Source organism: Mus musculus, chromosome 16, assembly GCF_000001635.26.
Source record: "Mus musculus strain C57BL/6J chromosome 16, GRCm38.p6 C57BL/6J".
NCBI classification, from domain to species: Eukaryota; Metazoa; Chordata; class Mammalia; order Rodentia; family Muridae; genus Mus; species Mus musculus.
Window position 1 is genome coordinate 74692669 of NC_000082.6, and position 24543 is coordinate 74717211.

Genomic DNA, 24543 nt, shown 5'->3' on the forward strand with positions numbered 1-24543 from the left:
TGTTAAAAAATTTCAACATAGACTAAAATGTACACTTCTCTTGAGACTGTGGAAAGAATGTTTTCACGTAGGATTCCAATTTACAGTTTTTAGTTGAATTAAAAAAAAAACCTCATAATTAGACTGATTACAATATGTGTTTTTATTAAATAATTTATTATCATTAATTCTGATATTAAAGCATCTTATACTTCAAAAATATAGGCATAAAGTTTTCATATTAAAAATAGAAAAAAAACTTATGGAAATGGAATAATATCTCTTTAAATGTGTAACCTAATTATTCTCTTTAACACCTCATACTTTGCTTCATCAAATTAATGGTTGTTTATATGATTCTTGCCATAAAGTAGATATATAATATTCTTTGTTAAATGATTACTTTAAAATTTACTACAAAAAAATTCAGGTATTACAAGCAAAGTTTGTTTTATTCACTGAGTTAACTCATCTCACACCTATAGTAATCATATTTAATTTTGATTTTGGTAGAGTTTTTAGTGCATTGTTCTCTTTATTATTACTCTATCACATTAAGATACAGATATATTTTACAAAGGGCCTGCCAAGGATCTGGTCTCCATTTGAGCTGATTTAGAGAATTCATAGTCCTAGCCAAAGCAAATGACAGGACATAGACACGTGTTCATTCTGCGTGATGTCCAATGTCTGTATACTAAGGAAGAAAAGAAATCAGTTTGGAATTGTCATATAGTCTGTAGCCATATCACCTGGTCCTGAGCCATATTATAATGAAGAGAGCCTATCTCTGAAATACTTCTTATGGAGGAATATTTTCAAAAGAGTGTGTTAATTACAACTGTAAATAAATGTATAACCTTTTACTAGAATATTGTTAGTAACAGAGATAATTCTAGTTAATGATATGACTGTCTTCCTGGCTGGGGTTTGAATCACCTCAGAGACAAAGGCTGTCTGCATGTCTGAACAGCAGCTTCAGAGGGGGAAGACACACCCTGATTATTGGCAGCATCAACCCATGAGTTCTAGACAGATTGAATTTAAAAAGGAATAGGAAAAAAAAAGGGGGGGGGATGATTGCATTTTTTTTCTCTGCTTTCTGGCCACCTTGGTGAGCAAATCCCTGCCCTGTCACATATAAGCTCTTCTTGCCACCTCCGCTTCCCTGTCCTGATGGGCTGTATGCTCTGAACCAGGAGTTAAAATGAACCCTTTCTTCCTCCCTTGCTTCTGGTTGTGAATTTAGCTGTAAAACTGAGAAAAGCAAATGATAGAGTATTCACCTTCCTCAACCCCATCACACTGCTAAGGAAACAAAATTATTCCATTATGCAATGCATAAAGATGAGTCTGTGCATATGCTGCAAAGATATTCTTTTTGTGTTTCAAAACACATTCAAAAGGCTAAGGCTAAGTAAAGTCTTATTTGACCTATTTAATGAAATAATCTGTTCAAATATTATCTGATGTCTCCTTTGAGAGTGAAACATTGAAAATAATTGTTCCACACAAAATGAGCAATGCTAATTTAATACTGTGATATCTAAGCCTGCAATACTCTAAACAGCAAAGATAATTTCAACTCCTTCTGGTAGGTTTTGCCCTACTCTAACAAATCAGAAAAAGTTCATTTATGTTTTAGGAGCCAAGAGTAGAAAACTATGACATTCAGGAGAGGAGAAAGGTGATGGGGAGCTATTCTAACACATGATTCTGAAATTCCCAAATTCTGCTACAGATATCACATTCTATTAAGAAGTTATGATGTTTAATTTCTGATGGGTAGACAGTTATGCTATCAAGAAATAAGTAATAGTTTAGACTCTTAAAAATAAGTAGCAGTGTGATATCTCTTCACATCTGTTGTAATAGATACCAATTACTTTTTTCAGCAAGAAAATCTTTACCATGGCCAAGTATGGTTTATGGTTCATCTGACAACTTTAATAAAGATTAGAAACATAAATATTTAAATTCTGGGTACATAAAATTGAAATTATACAGTTCTCTTAACTGCCTTACATTGACTACTATTTATTTAATCCTGAAGTAGAACACATTTAATTTATTTTACTTTTTCTGTATGACTTTTAAAATTGAAATTTTTTCTCTCTGGATTTGAGCTGGGTAGAGCTGGGTACAACTGGGCACAGTAGATAAACAAGGTTTCTCTGGTTGAGACCAAAATGCATTTCAAACATTTTGTTAAATGTCTGCTTATAAACCGAGCTCCTACCAAATAATGAGATTAAAAATGTCCTACAGGGAAGAACAGGCTGAGTGGAACCAGCTAGAACGGATTATAATAACTTCCAGAGCATCTATAAAATACTATCAGAGAGAAACCAGTGGTTTCTAAATATTATTTGTTAATTCAAAGGGTTATACTTTCTGAGAGTGATCGGTACCACACAGGACAAGAATGTTCAAAAAGTAATCTTGGGGCACCCAAGCAGAATAATTCACTATTGTTCATGTAATTACTTAATAGTCTCAAAATTCAAGATTACTAATTCATAAAACAGGAATTTTTTAAAAAATTAAATTCTTAAAGACCCAGGTAATATAAATTAGACTTTATGTTAGCAGTAATTTTCTATTTTTAGAAAGCAGTATACTGTAGTTTTTCCTAAAAGCCCCGGTAATTTTGTTCTCAAAGATTTTCCTATAAAAGGTAACCTAGAAATATGGGTAAGATGCAAAATGTCAGTGTCATAGCAATTAACATCCATTAGTCATGAAAGTCAAAGCTCCTTATAAATGTAAATATGTTCCACTCTTCCAGGTCAGGAAATAAACTGATTAAAAATGAAATCTAGATAAGAAAATCCAAAGCATTAGTCAAGCTTTTAAATTATAGGTCAAAGTGAACATGTCCTCAATTTATGTTCAGCTCTCTGGGGTGTGAATTACTGCTTTCTGAAGAAGTAGCCCGTAGTGTCCATCTCACATAGAATAACTAGGGCAGATGACAGTGGAAACTAACACAGCAGACATACTGCAGATATCTACAGTGTGGTGATAAAAAAGGAAAAGGAAGCAATTTTCTTTGTTCCTAAACTTCTGTACTCAAAAGCACAATGAGTTACAAGTTGAGGTTTTGACTAGGTGTTTTCTACTTTTTTAGGCTATTGAACCTGTATGTATGTTTCTTCTTTTGTATCTTTTATGATTCAAATCAATAAAGCCATATAAAACTCTAAGCAAATTGACTTCAAGTCAAAGGCTGTATTGATTTTACAATAAAGTTGTTCCTTAACAATAATTTTCCATATACCATTCCAGTTGTTTGAAATGTGGTTTTATATTGTTAAAAATAGCTACAAAAATATATTCCCTTCTAATTTTGAAATGAATTGTGGAGTGGTATGATTTGTTTGTCAAGTAAGTACCTATGCCATAGAAACAGTTTAGAAAAATTTTAAAAGTACTGCTTATGCTACATCAAGTGCATATTTCCTCAACTATAACATTTATAAATAAAGAAATATTCTGTTTTGAGCATCATTTTTGAAAACCCATGTCAAAAATCTGCACAGAGAATATCTATATTCTACTCAGTTTGATGCAGTAGGCACAAAAAAGCCAACTTTTATTGCCAAAGCAATCATCGGATACCATGAATGAGAAATCTCACTTCAAATTGTTGGTAGATGAGAACAAAATCTCTCAAAACAATATAGGTTGTTCCTATTTCCCTTTCTCCACTGCAGGAAGATGTGCCACTTTGAACATAGGATTTGGAGGGTTTGACTGGAACCAACCCAAAAGCCTTCCGTTGAGGACGCGCTTTCACAATAATGGAAGATGATAGGCATGGTGGGAAGAGGGCAAAACAGTCAATAGTACTATTCATCTGTGATACCTATTAACTGCACTGATGATTAGCATGCCAAGACATCCCCAAAGGTCCAATAATATAGTTCATGCCTTGGTGGTAACCAACAGCTGTCTAAGTCAACACAAGGCCATCTTAACAACAGGGCAATCATGGTTGGTGTTATAAATTTTGCCAGCTAGTAAGAACATGGATCTAAGAGGAGACTCCAGCATAACTTCCAATTGCATTCTAAATAAGTAATACTCCTTAAAAGCACAGATGAGTGTTGCTCATAGTTCTCTTCAATGTAATTCTTTTATGAAGCAGAAGGACACAAATGCGGAAAGCCACAGTTAAAAATGCAGAGAAAAAGTAACCATAAAATGTGATGAACCAACTCATGTATGTACCACAGAATACCCACCTTGAAGGCTAAAGCAAGATTGGTAGGGAAAACTTTGTCAGAGGACCTAGAAGGCAGCTGTAAGATTATGCTTTCTAGCTACTGCAGAGAAACATCGCCCATGAAATCTAAATAACATGGCTACCTACACAAGACCTGAGCAATCTCCACACTAGTTGATATTCAGCATAAATGGAAAATATCTCAAGGGCCCCACCCCAAGACGAACAGCTATAATCAATTAAGCATTGCAGAGAAAAGGAGTCTTACTCATTCCCAGGAATGAATGCTCTGTCTTACAATTCAATTCAAAGAGGCCAGCCCCAGAAACATGAGTGTAAACAACACTGAAGGGACTCAGGGGGTAGTGACATTTATATGATTGTTTGTTTAGATGTGTATGAAAACCGGTTAATGAAGAGGAGGCAATGGATTTAGGAGAGAGCAGGATGGGTTTGTAAACATAAGAAGTATAAGATGGAGTATATAAAGGGCATAACTGATGTAAATGTTTTAATTAAACAATAAAAAGAAAATCCATTACACAACTTAAACTTCTATTTTTCTCAAACTTCTATTCACCTATAAACAAATATTTTCTTATATATGAAAGCAATGAATAAAGAGCATATCACCCTTTCCTATGCCCTTACTATAATAAAAGTAATGATTATTATATATAACATATATAACTATATGTGTACATACATAAAGATTTAAAGAAGCAAAAGCAAATAAAAATGAAAAAAAAAAAAACAAAACAGTTTTTAACCTTATCTGCTTCTTCTTGCACCATTTCTTTCAGGCCTTTATAGAAAATCTTATCTAGGATACTCTACATGTCTTACCTTCTCCATCCCTCAGCCATGTCAGTTAGCGCTTGTTCCTATCACTCAACATCAAACTACTCAGAGCAGTAATGAAATGTTGCCTGTCTGACTGCTTCCCTGGTTCAGTTTTCCCTTTCTTTTGATCTCTCCATTGGGAGCCATCCTGTCTCTCTTTTATCCTTGTTCAGAAACAATGATCAGAGTGTGGGGGCACTTTCGATGGTCATATATTAGATATGCGATAAAACATCTATCTAGCAAACTGAGATCAGAAATCTAGAAGGGATCCTGGATGAGTCAGGATGATTCTCATATCACCACTCCACCAAGTCCAAAGCCTCTATGCTCCCGAGTCTGAGATACATAAATGGCCTTGTCTTTTGAACAAGCCTTGCCTTGTAAACGTTTACGTATTATTACTTATTTGATCAAGAGAACATAAGCCTAGTAAGGAACAGGCCTTTTATGACTAGATTTGCAGTATTTTATTGGTACAAGAAATTGACATCTCTGTTGACTGATGCTTATAATCCCAGAAGCACTGCCAGAAGTTTGAGGGGATCCTGTGAAACACAGTAAGCATCAGGGCACCTTAGACCACAGAGTGAGATGCTGTCTCCAAAGCAGCCAAAACAAAACGGAAAGAAAAGAAACATGTCTTTATCTCTCGATAATGCTATTTAGCTACAAATCTATTCAAATCGTGGACAATGAATCAAATTGATGGATTTCTTTATGCATAATCTCTACACCTTTGCTCTGCACTGTTTCTAGAGCAGTGAAAGCATGGGCTGCCCCATCCCTTCTTTATTTCTATTTGCATTCTCAGAGGTTTGAAAGTTCATGGATGTAAAGCTTTCTCCCACTACAGAATGGCCAGAAGCCAAGGGTAAACAGGACTCAGGAAAGATGGGTTGATGCCAGCAAATAGCAATATTTGTGGAAATCCTAAATTATAATACTAAGTCATACAGGACTTTAAAAGCTGGTCAAGACTATCAGTCAGCCTTTAAAATTTTGAATTGTTTGCTCATTGTTTGATTCTTCTTAGGAAACTGTTCCCAACTGTCAGCAATAACTTATAAATAAAACGGCAAAATTATTCTTTTGTAAGTGGAGAAAGAAATGTCTCTATTAAAATAAAAACCATGAGAGGAAGGAATAAGAGGGGAAAAGAGCCATGGCTCGTGGAAAGGTCACTGTGATAAATCTTGTTTAAGAACATTAAGGACAGCTTGGTTCTTGCTACAAAAGAAGACGATTATCACTAATAACCTTTTACTGGGGTTCCTGTGTATACTTCATCTAGATTGTTTACAATTATTACTTATTACTTTACAATTATTATTATAATTGTTGTATGTAAGGCATGCAATAATTAGATCTGACTTCTAAACCCATGTTAAGATCAGCTCTATGTCAGTCTCCCTAAGTATGCAGAAGGTGTTCCTCAGAGAGCGCACTCGCACACAGCTTGGGAATGAACACAAGGACAGGACTGAGTGTGCTGCAGCAATGAAACGTCACCACTCTCTTCCTCCTCAAATATTTTAAATACCATTTAGTGCCAACAACACAGTACCTCCTGTGGCTGTGCTGCAAGTTCTGCTGAGAACAGTAGCAAATGGTAATGGCTTTACTTTATACTTTATACTTTGTCCCCAAATTGTCTCGACTCGGTGTAAACGTTGAATCTTTAGGTTCAAAGTAAAATAAACTATATTACCCAGTTCAATAATAAAGTGCTATGACAGTCCTTCTAATAAAACTCCAAGGTCTAGTTTATATTATATCAAATAATATAGACACATTTGTACCTATTTATTTTCTACCTCTCATTCTCAGTAATTATAAGGTGTATTTGCATTATTGGCACAGATGTTCCAAGGAAAGTGATTATTTGAAGAGAAGCTTGCCATTACTATTATTATCATCACTTATGTTATTTAACGGGTTAATTAGTGATTGAAAGTAGAGATCACTTAATATCTTAACATCCTGCCTTAATCCTGAATGAACTAGCAACATCACTATGCCACAAACCCTCATAAATGGAGATGGGACTAAATTGTAAACATCTATCAGACTGTTTCTTCTCAAATATTTATGAAGACTTATTTAAAATGCTGCTTATGTCTTGTAGCTATGACTTTGAAATTCTTACGAAACAATAGAAAGGTGGACTATACATTCAGTTTACATGTAATGTGAAAACTTATCCTATCAATTTTATTGGACTTGGGGGTCAAATTTAATCTATGAAGCAATACCATTTCCTATCTACTTAGCAAACTTAATTATTTTCTGAAAAAGGTGGCATGCATAGGAGAGAGAGTGACAATAGCGCAGGTTCACGGAAGTGGTTTGTCAGGTCAAACTGTCTTGTCCCTTTGAGGAGTGTCCAGAGCTGGTTTTTGTAAACTAGTCTAAAGCTCTGTGTGACAAAAATCCATTTTCTGGAAATTTCATGAAAAGCAGTTTTTCCAGGTAGTCACCAACGTACTGAGCTGTGGGGCTAGACTGTGAGACATCTAACAAAAGCCCTGAAACATTTTTACAAATGCAGGGACCATGCTGTTTACCTGGAGGCATTTCACAGTGACTCTTATTGGTAATCGCTAATATTCCCTCTCCATCACTGCTAAATATGCTTCACCGAGAAAAAGTTAGTTAGGACAATGTTCCACTTATTACAGATATTCTTTTGCTTTTCCTGAAGGAAAGTATGCCTTAGTGCGCTGAAATGCAAATATGTTAATCATTATTAATTATTAAAATAGCCTAACAATTGTAAATGAGGGTTACTTATGGAGTGATGACTTTGTCTAAAGGTCACATGTTGAAATTCTTACTTCATCTAACTATATCAAGAAGTAAAGACTTTAGATGGTCACTAACGTCAAAAAAGTCCCCACAAATGTGATTAATTCATTCTTAGCAAAAGACATGATAGAACTGTCTTCTGCTCTACCCCAATTGTGGATACAGGGAGTGATGCTTTACGATTTCTTTTAAGAGGGAAAACAACATCACTATGTGAAAAACGCCATATCCTGACTAAACACTAGATTTACTGACACCATGATACTGAATTTCTTTTTTTTAAACTTTTTTATTGATTTTTTTGTGAGGTTCACATCACATACACTAGTCCTGCTCATCTCCATCCTATGCCTTTGCAACTTCCCCCTCAAATAAGATACACACACACCACCACCACCACCACCACCACCACCACCACCAGTAGCAGCAGCACCATCACCACCAGTAGCAGCAGCACCAGCAGCAACAACACTAACAACAAAAGCAAGCATAGGAAGAATTCCATCTTGAAAACTGTTTTGTGTCACAAGGTGTCTCTCATTATATCCCTCTGTCTACACATCTTCATTTACCAATGTTCATTTTCATGAGTTATTGGTCTGGTTCTAAATCTTTGGCCTTTGTGATACCATCAATATTATGTTCTCATCGGTACTCCTTCTGGTTATCCTGTGTCTTGTAGATCCTGCAGCAAGTCTGGGTCTTTCAGGTATCCCAACCATTTGCGGATGATATAGACTTGGGGGTGGGTCAATTCAGAGCCCTGGATCTGGACCTGGGTGGTGACTGAGCTGGTCAGCATACAGCTTTCCCTATACATAGGATTAGGGTCAGGTCTTCAGCACTGTTCCCATCAACATGAGTTAGGGTCAGCTTTCCTGCTCTCATGTCCTTGGCCAACTCACACCCATGCCTCCAAAGTCAGCTCCACTGTGGTGCAAAATCAAGTTTCAGGACCCACTATGCCAAGTTCTATAGTCTGTGTGGGGCTGAAACAGCTCTCCCACTCTCCCACTCTTGGTCTGGCTTGCTCATGCGTCTACCATTAGGGCTAGCTCCATTGTATTGCCCAGAAGTACAGAGCCTACTCTCCATAGTGCTACAGCAAGTGATAGGTCAGGACTAGCTCTTCCATTCTCATGACAACAGGTCCACTCTCCTGATGAATACAGGTGGCAAGGGAGGAAGAGGGCATCACCACTACCCATGCTGCCTCACACTAGACAAATGAAGGGCCAGCTCTCCTGGTTTCTTGTCCTAGGGGACAGCTCAACTGTATTTTGATGGAGACCAAAGCCAGCTCTGCTGTAATGTCCAGATGAGACACAGGGTCCACCCTGCTCCTTACCTGGTGGTGCAGGTGTTGAGCAGTAATGCTATCTCTCCCGAGTGTATGACCCCGTGGGAGCTTACCTGACTGACAGAGATGAAAGGTGAGTGTGTGGGGGCATCACCTCTGTGCCCATGATACCCTACTGCAGACAAGTGGCAAGGTCAGCTCTCCCACACTCATGCTTTAGGGGCTGGCTTACTTGCACACCTGACACCAGCTTGATTGTTCTACCTTGACAATGCTCAGTGACTGATCTCCCAGATTCTTCCACTTGGTGAGAGATCAGACCAGCTCACCAGAGCTCTGCATCGAGTGAGGTATAGGGCCTGTTATGCACAGCCACTTGACATCCAAGTCTTTCCCTATGGCTACCCACACCAGAGACATCCTCATGTTTGCTTAGGGTAATATGAGCCACGGACATTGATACCATTCCCTGCCAATGCATGGCCAGGTACTCAGTCGTGACCCTCACTGACAGCTTGCACTGGAACCTCACCATGTTCTCAGGTCATGGGCTGGTGACTCACAACAGGCTACTCCTCTCTACCCTGGAGTCTCCAGTTCCATCTCCCTCCATAATGCTCAAGCTGTTCCAGCCCTTTTTCTCATCCATCTCAGAACTACATTTTTGCACACTATGCATTTTTGCTCCTGCTGCATGTTGACCAAATGGCTGCTAAGGCCCTGGAGAATATCCTCTGACTGTGCTGTGTGGTATGGTGACAAGCAAGTGTCTATGGCCCACCTGTGCCATGTGGTGGACAGTATCTCACTGGGTGGCATTGCAGTCGAAAAGTCTCCATCTGTAATTCTTCCTTTTGCACTGTGCTGCCTGGATTTGATCTGACTTGATTTTTATGAGCCTTAGGCATAAGGCAGCTTTGGCCACCAAGCCAGACATCAAGCTAGGATGAACAAAGGACTGCCACCTGCTCTGCCACTGACTGATATAAGATCAATTCCATCAACAAGGTGTCACTTTCCCCATTGCTGGGGCATGGAGGTGGGCATTGGATTTCTGATTATGATTAATATTCAATATTTGAATAATCAAGTCTTTAATAACAAAGATTAAATCAATGATACACAAGGTAACGTGAGTATGAACTAATAATAGTCATACAAGGCAGATTTTCCATTAATTAATATTGGTAATTATCAAGCAGTATCACATACCTACCAGGTAAGCACTATTCACGAATATATTTTCCATTAAAATAAAAACTATGTATGTCTATATGATTTCCAAACCAGCAACCATCTCTCTTCTTTTTACAAGATGACTTTTCTGGACACATTTTCATAAACTTCAGTTCTTAATATCGTTGTCTTTCTTTCATTTCTCCTGCTTTGTTAAATATCCTGAGAAAATCAATTTAGGGATCAAAGAGTTAATTTAGCTGAGGGTTTAATAGACTATCCCCTTAAAATTCCTGCCTTCTTGACTTCCCTGCACGGATACACTAAACCCTATAACTAAGAGCGATCTAAGCCACTTCCTTTTACGTTGCTTTTGGCAAGGTGCTGTTGTTAGAGAAAGAAACAAGGTGAAGAGAATTGTTAAATTATGATTACTGTTTTATGGGAAGCTTGTCTCTTCAATTAATTGCAGTGTCATCTGTGTTCTAGGATCTAAGCAATTTGGGATCGTCTGGTGGAACATACATCAACCATTATGATCTGCTGTGAAAAATCCATTGATCTTCTCGTAAACCTACACTTGCCTATCAAATAAGAAAAAGGCAAAATATATTCATTGGCCCTATGTACAGAGATAAAAGTTGCTGGCTAAATTATGTAGTTGGTCCATCACCATGCTCTATTTGACAGACATCCAATGAATGGATCCCTGGTACCGCATCATTACCTGATAGACACTTCATCGTTCACCAATAACTCTCTTTCTTTTGTCTTCACTTCCTTCTTTGCATTATCAACTGTCTAATAGAAGTGCTTTGGTATAGCAAAGAACATTATGATCCACTCATTAAAATCAATAATATGAGTTGATACCCTAATAAATATTAAACATTGGAGGTCAGTGAAGAGTTGAGACATTTGCCAGTTAATTGGCCAGCTCTCATTCCCATCAATGCATTCTGCATGATATTCATCATTAGCCATTATTTCTAAAACACCTGTCATCTGCTCTTGGTTTCAGTCAGCAGTAAGTCTCCTACAGGCTTCAGGAGAGAGTCCACCAACCTTATTACTGTACAGGAAGACTTCAAAACCAACTTCCAGTTTCACTTTTGCAGATATTACTGGCCACAAATTGTATGTGAATCGTAAACATTAAAAAAAATAGAGAGAAATAAATGTACATTGAAAGCCATTGCTGTAATTAAAGTGTTAATAAATATAATGTAATAAAATCATTTGCATCACCTTTGCCATTTCCATGCCATTAAGGCAGCTCTGATAGATAAAATGTGTGCATTCTTTAGTAATAAAATTAGGCGTGCAGACTGAGTTGAACAAGAGTTTAGCTCAAAGGTGGGTTAAACAGGAGAAGCTGTCAAAGAGTGTAATTGGAAAAGATGGTGTGGACAAAATGTGACACTTGAAAATATTTGTTTTATAAACTCAAAGTAAGAAAATAAGCCAATTATAAGGATACATATCTCTCAAGACCTTGTGTATAATATACCTTGTGTATATATAATGAACATTTAAAATGTTCAAATGTACATACGATCAATGAAAAGAAAGCAAACTAGACTAAACATTTGAATTTGTATATCCTTTCACTGTTTTTCGACTTATAGATATGATAGTTAGAAAAGATGGATGGATATATTAAGGCTTAAAATAAGGCTGGTTTCTTATTATCACTTATAGGATGATATTAATAAAACACAGTGATTAGAGTGATAAATGCTCTGAAAAGGAGAGAGTATTTCCACAATGTTTTCAGAGTCATTACCTAGAATATGGTTTAGTAGTACATCTTAGAATTCATCTTCATTTTAAACAATTGGGAACAATGTTAATATATAATACACATTATATGGAATATATTGAAAGATGCAGTTCTTAGAATATTCTAATCAAGATCCATTGATAGAGCTCATTCTACTTAGTCAGCTCTGCAATGCACTGAAGGATAATTAAAGTAATATGAAATCTCTAACATGGGATGGTTCGACTGCAGAAATACAGGGTTCAGATGAGGAACCTCAACAACATAATCAATGTCTCAAAAATGGGACCAGCATCTAGCAAAAGTGATTAGGGCACAAAACTACCAGGAAAGAAAAGAAGAAAGAAGATGAAGGGGAGAAGGAGGGAATAAAATAAAGAAAATAGAAATATTTTTTTCAAATATTCAAAATGATGTAATAAATGAAATGAAGAAAGAATTTTAGCAAAATACTTTCTGGCACAATCATACAGGCCAATAAGGAGATCTCAAACATATTTCCCACAGACTTGCTGCTACAATTTTATATTCACCATGTGCCCTGCCATGCAGGATGATTAGACTGCAGGTTTCAGGGACAAATTTTTAGACAAAGGTTGACTATAAAACCAGTTAACTGCTTTTCCAATAATTACTGGCCTCTGGGGGAACATAATTGAAATATATGTATTTCTAGCATCTTAGTTCACAGTGAAAACTGTTTTGTAGAATTGATAATGTGAATAAAACCTCATAGTGAAGGCCCAGACAATTCTAAACTCAAATGTTTTAAAACAAATAAATCAACACATACTGACAAATAAGATTGGCAATCACCTCCAAAGTTACAGTAATTTAGGAAAAATAAAATTATTTTGAAAACTAATAGGGTAATACACTGAAAATTAAACAGAATAATTCCATATATTCCAATTTTATCATAAACTAAAAACTTGCTCATTTTCCAAAGCAAGAAAAAACTTCATACTTAAGAAAAATACAGTATCAGAAAAGGTATTTTTAAAAATTGCATAATGTGAAACAGTTAAAGAAAAAAAAGGCATATCTAAAGTGGGGAGAGAAGTATGGAATCTCCATTGAAGATCTTCATTTGCAGACAAATTAAGACTGAAAATGTAGGTGTGGCTGTGTGTGTGTGTGTGTGTGGTAAGCTGGGGGAGGTAAATAACCAATAAAGATGTTGACCTAATACTTTTCTGAATATGTTTTCGTGATAGTAAATGTTTCTGAAAATTAAGAGTTACCATAATCAAAATGAAAAAGGACAGGTTGATAGAAGAAACACATACATAATAGAAGTCATGAGTGTCAGCTAATAATGAGTGACAGACACACGGTTAGACTGACTCCCTGAAAGCATGGCAGGAAGCACACAAAGCGAGAGAGCCAAAGCAAGGGCATTGAGTGCATTTCAATATCCTGTGAGGTAATTTACATTAATTAATTTGGGAAGAACAGGTTGACACATTTTTTTCTAGGATGTTCACTTTCTTGACCATATATGGATAATTCACTCATATTAAGAGAAACCAACTCAAGAAAAATATTTCAGAAGTATTCTTAAACATAATTTATATTTCCTCTAATCAATACCAATTTTCAGTAATTCGCATTAGTTGTAGAATTTTAGACATTATCATTCATCTGATAAATGAAGCATATTTAAAAGACACAGTTAGCTAGGAAGATTCCACAAGGCTTATGTATTTTATATGAAAACTGTCTCCGAAACTGACAAACCCAAGGACTCTGTTTTCAGAACACTATTGGTTGGGTGTTATGGTTAATGAAAATGTGCAGAGGCTTACATTGCCCCACTTCGCTAAAATAAAATATTTCAATCTAACAAAAACTTTAGCTTCTCAGAAAACAAAAGAATCATGAAGTTACCTTCTTGCTTTTCCTCTTCTGAGTGTCCAAAAGTGAAACTCTCCTGCACACAAGGCTGAGGGAACACTGACTCAGCGAATGTACAACCTTCCAATCATAAAGAGTGTAAGAGACAGAGGATCAGGGAGACTGGTATGAAATTGTATTGCCTCATAAGATTGGAAGCTACACCTATAAATTTTCACCAACCTAACTACCCAAGCATGAGCTGAACGTGACCACCAATTGAGTTGCTAAAGTACATTGAGGAAAGACCACAAGACCTCAGGACCACGAAAAGAACTACACACATCCAGGAAATGTTAAGATGGGAGAAATAGTCTTCCTCAGAGAAGAGAACATTTGATCATCCAATTCCAAATGATCAACCTCCACACCACACACCCATATAACATTATACAGAGTGAGCAGATTGTATTGGGGGCTGTATATGTGTGTACATGCATGCATGTAATAAGATTTATGAAGAAGAGGAATATGGATTTGGAGTGGGAGTATATGGGAGGGCTTGGAGGGAAGTGAGAAATTTTGCGAATATATTAAATTTTGCAAATATATTAAATTTTGCGAGTATATTAAATTTTCAAAAAATGTTTCTCAAAACAGAAGGTGGAAAGGGCTTTAGAATGTGCAGGAAATGCAATGGGGTTCTTCCTAGTAAGGGGCCATAGCGATTATGGCCTTATGCCTACTTTTGTTTTACAAGGAAGGTTTAGCGCCAGTGTCTCGCCATCATCGCAAAGTCCTCACTATTTACTAAAAGAAACAGAAATGTGTAAGACACCACAAGAATTTAGGGATGTATGGAATACGGGCTGTTCTCCCAGAACACATCAAACACCATTTATGCCTCAGAAAGAAAAATGTTAGTGAGTATTGATTTCACATTGAATTTTAGGGATCAGAACAAAGTAAATCCAATAAAAACCTCCTGTCAGTCAATTCAACACGGGCAGAAATCTGTAAAAGACTGTTCGCGGACACTGCATGACTTCCCTGTGGCTGTTGTCATAAGTTATTACAAGCCTGGTGGCTTATCCTGGTATAAGCTATTCTCTCACAGATCAGTAATGGGAAGTCTTTGGGGAGGATCAATGGCTAAAGTTGCCTGGTTTGTTACCAGGCTCCCTGCAGAAGCTCCAGAGTAACCCTTCTTATTTCCTTCCAGTTCTAGTGACTTTGACGATCCTTGATATGTGCTCAAGTGACTGTAGCCCCTGCCTCCAAGATGAGTTCAACTTGTCTGCGTCTATACCATGTCCTCCACCTCTCCCTGATAAGAGCCCTTATGACTATAGATCAATCTTTTATAAGGTGGTTTGAGGAAGAATATCTCCTATTGGCTCATAGATTTGAATGCTTAATCATCAGGGAATGGCCCTATTTGGGAAGAATTAGGAGGTATGTGATTCGTTTATAAAAAGATAGAGAGGGGATATGATTTGGTGAAGGTGAATCAGGTGTGGAGGGAGGAGGTGCCTCAGCAGTTTCATGCTGAGCCATCTCTTCCCCATGAGGGGCCAGCCACATGATGGTATGGGCATATGCCCAGAAGATGCTCCAATTTGTAATAAGGACAAATGCTCTACAATGTTCATAGCAGCCTTATTTATAGTAGCCAGATGCTGGAAAGAACACAGATGACCCTCAATAGAGGAATGGATACAGAAAATGTGGTACATTTTTACACAATGGAGTACTATGCAGCTATTAAAAACAAATAATTTATGAAATTCTTGGACAAATGGATGCATCTGGAGGATATCATCCTAAGTGATGTAACCCAATCACAAAAGAACACATATGGTATGTACTCACTGATAAGTGGATATTAGCCCAGAAGCTCAGAATACACAAGATGTGTTGCAAAACACATAAAACTCAAGAAGAAGAAAGACAAAAATGTGGATACTTGAATCCTTCTTAGAAGGGGGAACAAAATACCCATGGAAAGAGTTACAGAGACAAACTGTGGAGCCGAGACTGAAGGAAAGGCCATCCAGAGACTGTCCCACCTAGGGATCCATCCCATATACAATCACCAAACTCAGACACTATTGTGGATGCCAACAAAATTTTGATGAAAGGAGCCTGACAAAGCTGTCTCCTGAGAAGCTCTGCCAGTACCTGACAAATACAGAAGTGGATGTTCACAGCCATCCATTGGGCAGAGCACATGGTCCCTAATGAAGGAGCTAGAGAAAGTATCCAAGGAGCTGAAGGGGTTTTCAGCCCCATAGGAGGAAGTACAATATGAACTAACCAGTACTCCCAGAGCTCCCTGGGACTAAAGCACCAATCAAAGAAAACACATGGTGGAACTTGTGGCTCTAGCTCAATATGTATCAGATAATGGCCTAGTTGGTCATCAATGAGAGGAAAGGCCCTTGATCTTGTGAAGGTTCTATGCCCCAGTATAGGGGAATCCCAGGGCCAGGAAGTGGGAGTGGGTGGGTTGGGGAGCAGGGGTAGGGGGATGGGATAAGAGATTTTTCAGAAGGGAAACTAGGAACGGGGTTAACATTTGAAATGTAAATAAAGAAAATATCTAATAAAAATATTTTAAAAGAATAGAATTAAGGAGCAGAGCAAAAAGCAAAAGCAAAGTCAAGAGAAAGGAGGGGGAAAGCATTCCCTTTTATAGTGAGTCAGGCATAACCTGGCTGTTGCCTGGTAACTGGGAGACAGAGCTTAGACAAAATACTGACAGTGTGGCCTTGTGGGAGGAAGTGCATCACAAGAAATGGGCTTTGAGGTTTCAAAAGCCCAAACTAGGTCCAATAGCTCTCTCTCCTTTCCTGCTGCTTATGGACCAAGATGTAGAATTCTGTTACGTCTCCAACATCATGTCTGCCTACTTGTTACCCTGCTCCCTGCCATGGTGGTAATGTACTAAAACTCTAAAAAATGTAAGCAAGCCACAATTAAATGCTTTCTTTTACAGGACTTTCTAGGGTCATGCTGTCTCTTCTCAGCAGGAGAACAGTCCCTAAGACAAAAGTAGCTCCTCATCTCAAGCTCTTCCCCCATAGATGGAAAAATCATTTCTATAAGCTAGAAATACAACTTATTGGCAGCGCACATGCCTTGCATCTGCGAGAGAAGAGAAACAAATAATAGTAGTAATAATAATACTTGATGATGATGAGGAGGAGGAGGAGGAGGATAACCACCTAACTGGAGCTAACAGGCCAGGATTTAAGGCAAGATATCCTGGAGGTTAATATTAAGCACAGTATTGACATTTTATTGTAAACCACCATAAAAAAAACTTCTAAAGGGTATTCCTAGGAAGTAAATAGACACTGGAGTCTCATGGAAGAAAAGGGAAGAACATAAATACATACATACATACATACATACATACATACATACATACATACGTAAATATTATGTTCTGTGAGTGGCCTTTCTTGTTTCTGAGGTAGAGTATATATCATAGTGCATGCTGGGTGATTGGTTTGCCACTTTAAGACCTTGGTCACTTCAGAGATCAGCTTCAGTCTGGAGAATCTAGACCATATACCATAAAGTTTGCACCTTTGGATGAAGGAGAATAGGCTTTTCTATGAATGGGCAGATCTTGGAGAATATGATGGAGTATAAGCAAACTCAAAGCTGAGAAGACAATGAAAGTTAAAACATCCCCCACTTGTTTCAGGGAAGTTGGTATGTCTGGTACTTCTGCCATGCTGCCTAGGACGACTGCCTTTCTTACTCTCTCTTTAAGCTTTTTCCTCTCATGTTTTCCTAATGGGATGAAAGCTCTCCGTTTTCCCATATCAAGGCCTTCATCATAATTTTTATGATATAATTATTGTCTCTTCTAATGCTTTTCCACCCCAAAGTTCAACCTTGGTCCTATGGTTACAAGGCTCATGCTCTTAATCAAGCTCATTCCTAAGGTGATTCCTCAACTATTCCCTTCTTGAATCTGCCACTATCTAACAGTGTCTACAAAGATGATTCTGACTATTCAATTATAGAAGTTCATGCTATTGTCAAATAAAGTTAATGAGAAACTATTTAATTTGAATGTCTAATCAGACAGAGCCTTGAGAGACAAGGAAAGAATAGGTTGTTTGTTTGCTTGTTTGTTTTTGTTTGTTTGTTTTTCTGATTTTCATGGTTGGTAATTCTGATTCTATATGTCTAAGATGGGATACATGAAGTTTAACCAGGCAAGTTGAAAAGCCACAACTTGAAATGTTGCTATTAATGAGATGTTTGAATAATAGAAGTTCATTTTAAGAGACTCTAATGAGTATTATGGCTAAGAGAGGAAGTCTGTAAGCAGCAGCACCAAGTAGCATGTTCAAACAGTAGAAGAGTATTTGCTGGAGATAACTGATCCCATTCCTGGATGAGATGTAAGAAAGTACAATTGCCTTTATAGGAGGGCCTTCCAAAGGAACTGTTGTCATTAAGAGACAAAAGCCAAATACAATAAAGAAATAACCATAACATTTATCAAAATAGATTTCTTATACAAAAACACATTTTATCTCCAATTCATAGTGTATGTATAACAATTTTGAATATAAAAAGAATCTAACAAATTTTAAATTAACATTTATTTCTTCATAAAGCTGTTATTTTATCAATTTTCAGAAATAAATATTGACAGGATGTTTTATTAAAAATAATAAACTAAATCATTTTGCATTAGAATTATTCATAATTTTAAGGAGATAATTCTGACACCAGACTCTGTGTTCATTATTTATAAGGAAGATATTTGCAATATAAAAAAATACATTGATATATGTGCAACTAGATTTTCCTTTAAGAGTAAACTTTTAATGTTTTGTGTATAAAATTAAAATCACTTTTTCCCTAAAAGATATGAAATAGTATTAAGTAATAAAAATTTAGTATACATAAATGCTGGGATATGTATAAAACTCAGTAAATAATATTATTCTCCATAAAATATGCATTTATGGCAGATCACGTATGAAGTGTTTCCATTTGAACAAGTGCTTTGAGTAGACAGATGGGAAAACAGAATGTAGACAATGGTTGCCAGGCCTGAGCCTGAAGTATGGTGTGATGAAATGGGCAAGCAACTCGTAGATGTCCCTTCCTAATTTCATGGTGGTGGTGGTAGAATCACATTAATGGGTTAAGAACTATTAAATTGCACAGTCTAAATTCATAGAGTTGATGATATATTGCCTATCTCAATAAGGGTGAACTTTGTTTGTTTCTTATAGTAATGATAACAACAATAATAAAGTCCATGTCTGCAGAGATGGTTCCATTGGTAAAATGTAAGTGTGAGGATGAGAGTTCAGACCCTTAGAGCCTACATAAAAGCATGAGCAAGTGCAGCTGAGGTTAGACACCTCAGGACTGGGAGGGGGGCAAAGCTAGAGGATGCCCAGGGATAGATGGATGGCTGCAACACCCCATCAGAGGGCTCAGAGTGAAGTGAGATACTCCCTCAGTTGTAACCTGTAGTGCTGTTGAGCAAGATACTCAACACCAAAGCTTCAGCTTCAGGCTTCCACAGACACCTGCGCGCGCATGTGTGTGTGTGTGTGTGTGTGTGTGTGTGTGTGTGTGTGTGTGTGTGTGTACCTATACCCACAAACATGTCAGCCTACATACATATATATGTACATACATTCACAAATGACAGATTTCTAGCTGGCATCCACCTGTTAGATTGGTTTACTCTTTCCTGCCTTCAGATTTTTATCGAACAATTCGATCAATGTTAATTACTCAGAAATATTTCATTCAGAATCAAGAACTCCCTCCTATGGGTTTACTCCTGAACCGCATCTAACTTGATCCCCTCCAGCTCAACATCAGAGTGACTCCCAACATATTCCCTACTCCTTGGTGATGAATAGCAGCCTCATTCTGGGCACAGCTGAAATTTTCTTGTAACATCATAATAAATCTCAAAAGACATTTTATCACACAGTGTGTCCCAAATCCCCCCAAAGATCAAAGACTGGCTTTCCAAGATTGTTCACATGGTTGAAATGAAAACAGCCTGCTTCCAGCTTCCAGCCTTCTGGTCCTGACAGGAAGAGGGAGGCAGTGTGGAAGAAACAGCTGTGCATTCGGAGCAAGCGTAGACCTCGCCTGTAAGCTTTCAAGTGACGTTTTGCATTTGAAGTTTATATTAGCGAATAACTTGAGATAGTCACTTCTAATGGAGAAGTGCAGCTTTGAAGATGAAATGTCCAACAGACTCGGGTCCATCCAAATCAAAGAAAGTGAGTGAAGAGTGTGGGGAGGGACCAGGTGAAGAGGACCACACTGTGCACAAATGAGTAAAATAAAAACCAGTTCTGAATGGAAGCCTTACAGAGCAACAGATCCTTGTGTTGTTGGATAAAGTTAAGTATACTGAAGAGGGAAATAAGACTCATCCGGAATATTAAAGATTGCCATGAATGAAAAATATTAGGTGAAAGGCATGCTAAAATGTGATTATTTTTGTAGATGTGGCAAATTTGTTTTCTAGAGAGAGAGAGAAAGAAAGCATGGAGTTAAGTGGGTAGGAAGCGAGGGAGGAGCTGGGAGGACTTGGGGGAGTGGAAACTGTAACCAGGATACACTGTATGAGAGCAAATTATTTTCAATAAAAATGGTAAAAAAGAAAAGTTGAGCATATTTATTTCGAAGTGAGAAGAATTGAAAAAATGCATTTTCTCTCTCTCTTCCTCCCTCTCCCCTTTCCTCCATCTCACTCCCACTTCTCCTTACCCTTCCCTTTCTCTGCTCCCCCTATCTTTCCAAACACACACACACACACATATATGTATGTATATTTCATATAATATAATGCATATTTTAATATACATATTAAACTGTATAATGACCAGGACATTATATACATACACCTACACATGTATACATACACATATACATATGCATATAAAAACCTGGACATGGAAGAAACAAATGCATGCATTCAAATGGATTGTCTTTTCTCAGTTGTCAACTGGTATCAAGAATTAGAAATTTTTCTATTAGACTTAATGGTCACTGTTTCTACTATGTATACATGAAAAACAGAAGCAAAAGCCAAGGAAGCTATGTAAAAATACACATACCTCATTGCTCTATTTCTCAGATTCCCAAATTGTACTTAAGTAAACTTTCCGGTGTGCATGAGAGATGGAGCATGAATACTGAATTAGTTAATGAAATGAAGGATCACATAGCACAGCAAAGGAAACTCGCCTGGCAAATGTATTCACCCTCCCCTGAACTTGTCTGCACTTCCCAGTGTACTGCGCTTTGTGTCATTTACAAGGACACTTGCCAATGGAAATAGCCAGTATTTTCTTTTTTCAATAAAAGTGATTAAAATGTTGTCGGCAATGGTTTTCAATTCTCAGGCAAATAAAGTTCACATTTGGTCCTGGAAAAACAAGGGCTTTCATCTGATGGACATGCATTTCTCCCTCCTTCAGTAAATGTAAACAAAGCTTTATCACCACTAGCTTCGAGACAATGTCATTCACAAATCAGAAATTCAAAGGGCTCATTCGTCTACTACATCTGGAATGCTAAGCTCTCGTCAGACCCGTGTTTCTAACGTGCTGCGACTATTCATAGTCAGAGAAACATTCTATATTTATGACATTTCAATATGGAGCTGCTGAGATGTGTGAGCCTTTTTCTTGTCAATTTCTCCTTAGTAAATTATTCAAGGATAATAAACTTAGGAAACCACTGTTTATCTTTCAAACCAGGAAGGGCACTTCTTAGAATTTAGGAGCTCTGTAAAAGTAACAAGGGCAAAATAAACCAACGACGAGGCCAAGGTTATCACAACTACCAGCATTTACTTTAGGTTAAATCAATGAACGTGAAATTTACCAAGAGGATGATTACATCCCGAGTATATTAATTTATCTGTATGTCATCTGCTCTATTGCTTATAAACCTATCCTGTATGGGATGAGCCACTGTTGTGACTCAAGTTTGGAAGTGTACATTGAGGAAGTTAGATGTCTTAAACTCATTTAATCTAGAACCATTATAACAGCATTTACAGTGTCAATTTAAACAGGTAATACTGCTTGCTATGGATATTTATAAATATCATTCATTCACCCAGTTCTTTAGGGAATGGTCAACCACTATACAATTTGGGCAATTTATAGACTACACTTAAAAGGAAAGGTCGGATGACCTATCTGATGAAACTTATGCTTTCATGAGTTGAAATTTAAGCCTGATATGTCAGATAGAAAGGTGCACATGAGCTCTAAGTCCCCTTTAAACGATAGTTTAATGTCTAGGAAGATTCAACTTTGAAATCATTTGGGAAGAAATGTTCAAAGACACAAACCAGTCATGTTCCTTATTTCAGAAAGTTGGATTTGTGTTCCTCTAATTCCCATTGCAGTTCTTTTTTAAAAATCATGGTTTGGAGACATAGTTCTGTTTGTAGAGTACTTTGCCCAGCACGAGCAAAGCTCAGAGTCCAATTTCCCATGTCACATAAACCAGGCAGAGAGAGCATTCCCAGATTTACAGCACTTGTGAGATGAAGGCAAAAGGATCAGGAATGTAAGCTATCCTGGGCTGTCCAAAACACTGTCTCAAAAGAAGAGGCAAGGAACAGACAAATCATCTTTAAAAAATCTACTCTATAGAGTGTTCATGGCTTTCATGAGAACCACAGTTCTTATCTTTGGTAACATTTCATTAAACCAGATTCTAGCATTTGGTTTAATCAGCTAGCTACACCATAAAACTTAAGGAATGTCCCACAAGGCACTAATACACATACCATCCACAGCTACTGTTCAGTTCACTGTCAAAATTTACTAATACTAGTATGCACACACTCACACATGCATACACACACACACACACACACACACACACACACACACACACACACATACACAAGTCTTTGTGAAAGATTTATAGAGTTCAGAATGAAAACCAAACAACAAAATAATCACAATGTTTCTGCTGACCAGCCTCCTCTGTGGCTGAAACACTTCTTTCACATGTCATTCTCACATCAATACATGTAAAAAATTCATGAAAAAAATGTGTATGTATATCTAAATTTGGAAGCAATTTCAATGTGCAACACCCTTTAAAACAACTACACTGTGATCCTGGTACATTTTCAGAGCAGTAGACATGCTTTAGCACTGGAGGATGTTAATTTCTCAAAAGGATTTGCTATGGTCTGCTAGAGTAGGACAGAACTTACCACTGGCCAAGCCAGTTAGCAATTTACACATTCCCCATAGGGAGATTTAGGCACAGTCAACATGTAAGCTCAGTCATGGATGACGAAAATGAAAAGAGATTCCACTCAGCATTTAGCTGCTTTTTCTTTCATGTTTTTTTCGAGCTTTTAGGGAAACAACTAATTTGCTCGTTGTTTGAAAGGCATAGGGGGATAATTTATTCAGTAATTTTCTTTATGTTTTTCACAAATTAGGGAATACTTATTTTCATATGTAACTTTAACCTCTGCTTATCTGAGTTAAAATTTGCTTGTGTTTGTGTGTGTGTGTGTGTGTGTGTGTGTGTGTGTGTGTGTGTGTGTGTATGTGTGTGTGTGTGTGTGTGTTGTGTATTTGTATTTAGTATATATGTGTGTGGCATGTGGCTTTGTGCATATTTGCTCACCCAGGGTGATCCAGAGGTCAGTGTAGGGCATGCTCCTTTACTGAATTCTGTCTAAATTTTTTGTGACAAGTTGTCTCACTGAGCTTAGAGTTCACTATTTCAGCCTGACATGGCTAGCAACCTGAGAATCCTCCTGTCTCTGCCCCTTGAGTCCTTCCTCTCTGTGCTGAGTTACAGGCTACCATGCTTCCACACTTAGTTTTTATATCAGCATCAGAGGTCCAAACCCATATCCTCAGAACTGTCAGAGAAGATTTCACCCAATATGCTATAGCCACAGACTAATGAGATACAATTTTCTAAGGAATTTATATCATATTCTGTACACAAACATTTGTAGAATACTTCCTCATTCTAGGACAAAGTTGTTCAAGATTTCAAATAGCCAAATGGTGTTTGGAACGACAGCTATTATGTTTAATAATAGAAATAATGTGTTACAAAAATAAAAAGTATGATTTTTAAAAAGATCCTGTATTTTGCAGTATAAATATTTACTCATTTTGAATAAGGGAGATGTATTCATTTAAAAATAGTGCCCATTTTTAACAGTAAATTATGCAGTTTAATGACAGATTCAAAGAAACTTTCAAACAGTATTTAGTGCAGTGCTAACTGACTGGATCTACCATTAACTCATGTGCTTTGATAAGACAGAGATGTAAAGTAAACCAAACATATGCCTTTATGCTAACACATCTTGTCAACAACAAAAAAATATAAAAGGACATAATTCTACTATCACATATTCTAGCATTAAGTTACACATAAGCCTTCTATATGAACACAACTGTGATAAAATGAAATTACCAACACATAACATACACTATTTTTTTTTCAGTCAAAGGTAATCGATCTCAAAACTGTCTTTGTTAAAGACCAAATTGAGAAAAAAATTACTCTGAT

The 24543-nt window shown here is 37.1% G+C and overlaps 1 protein-coding gene and 1 non-coding gene across 22 annotated transcripts in view; both read right to left on the reverse strand.

Annotated features, from left to right (window-relative positions):
• The window catches only part of Robo2 (roundabout guidance receptor 2), a 1555468-nt gene that overhangs the window by 800693 nt on the left and 730232 nt on the right, over window positions 1-24543 (reverse strand). The gene's annotated exons all lie outside the window — the stretch shown is intronic.
• On the reverse strand, window positions 10050-10192 carry LOC115488698. Its single transcript, XR_003951999.1, has one exon. It is a non-coding gene; the product is annotated as a small nucleolar RNA SNORA48 (small nucleolar RNA).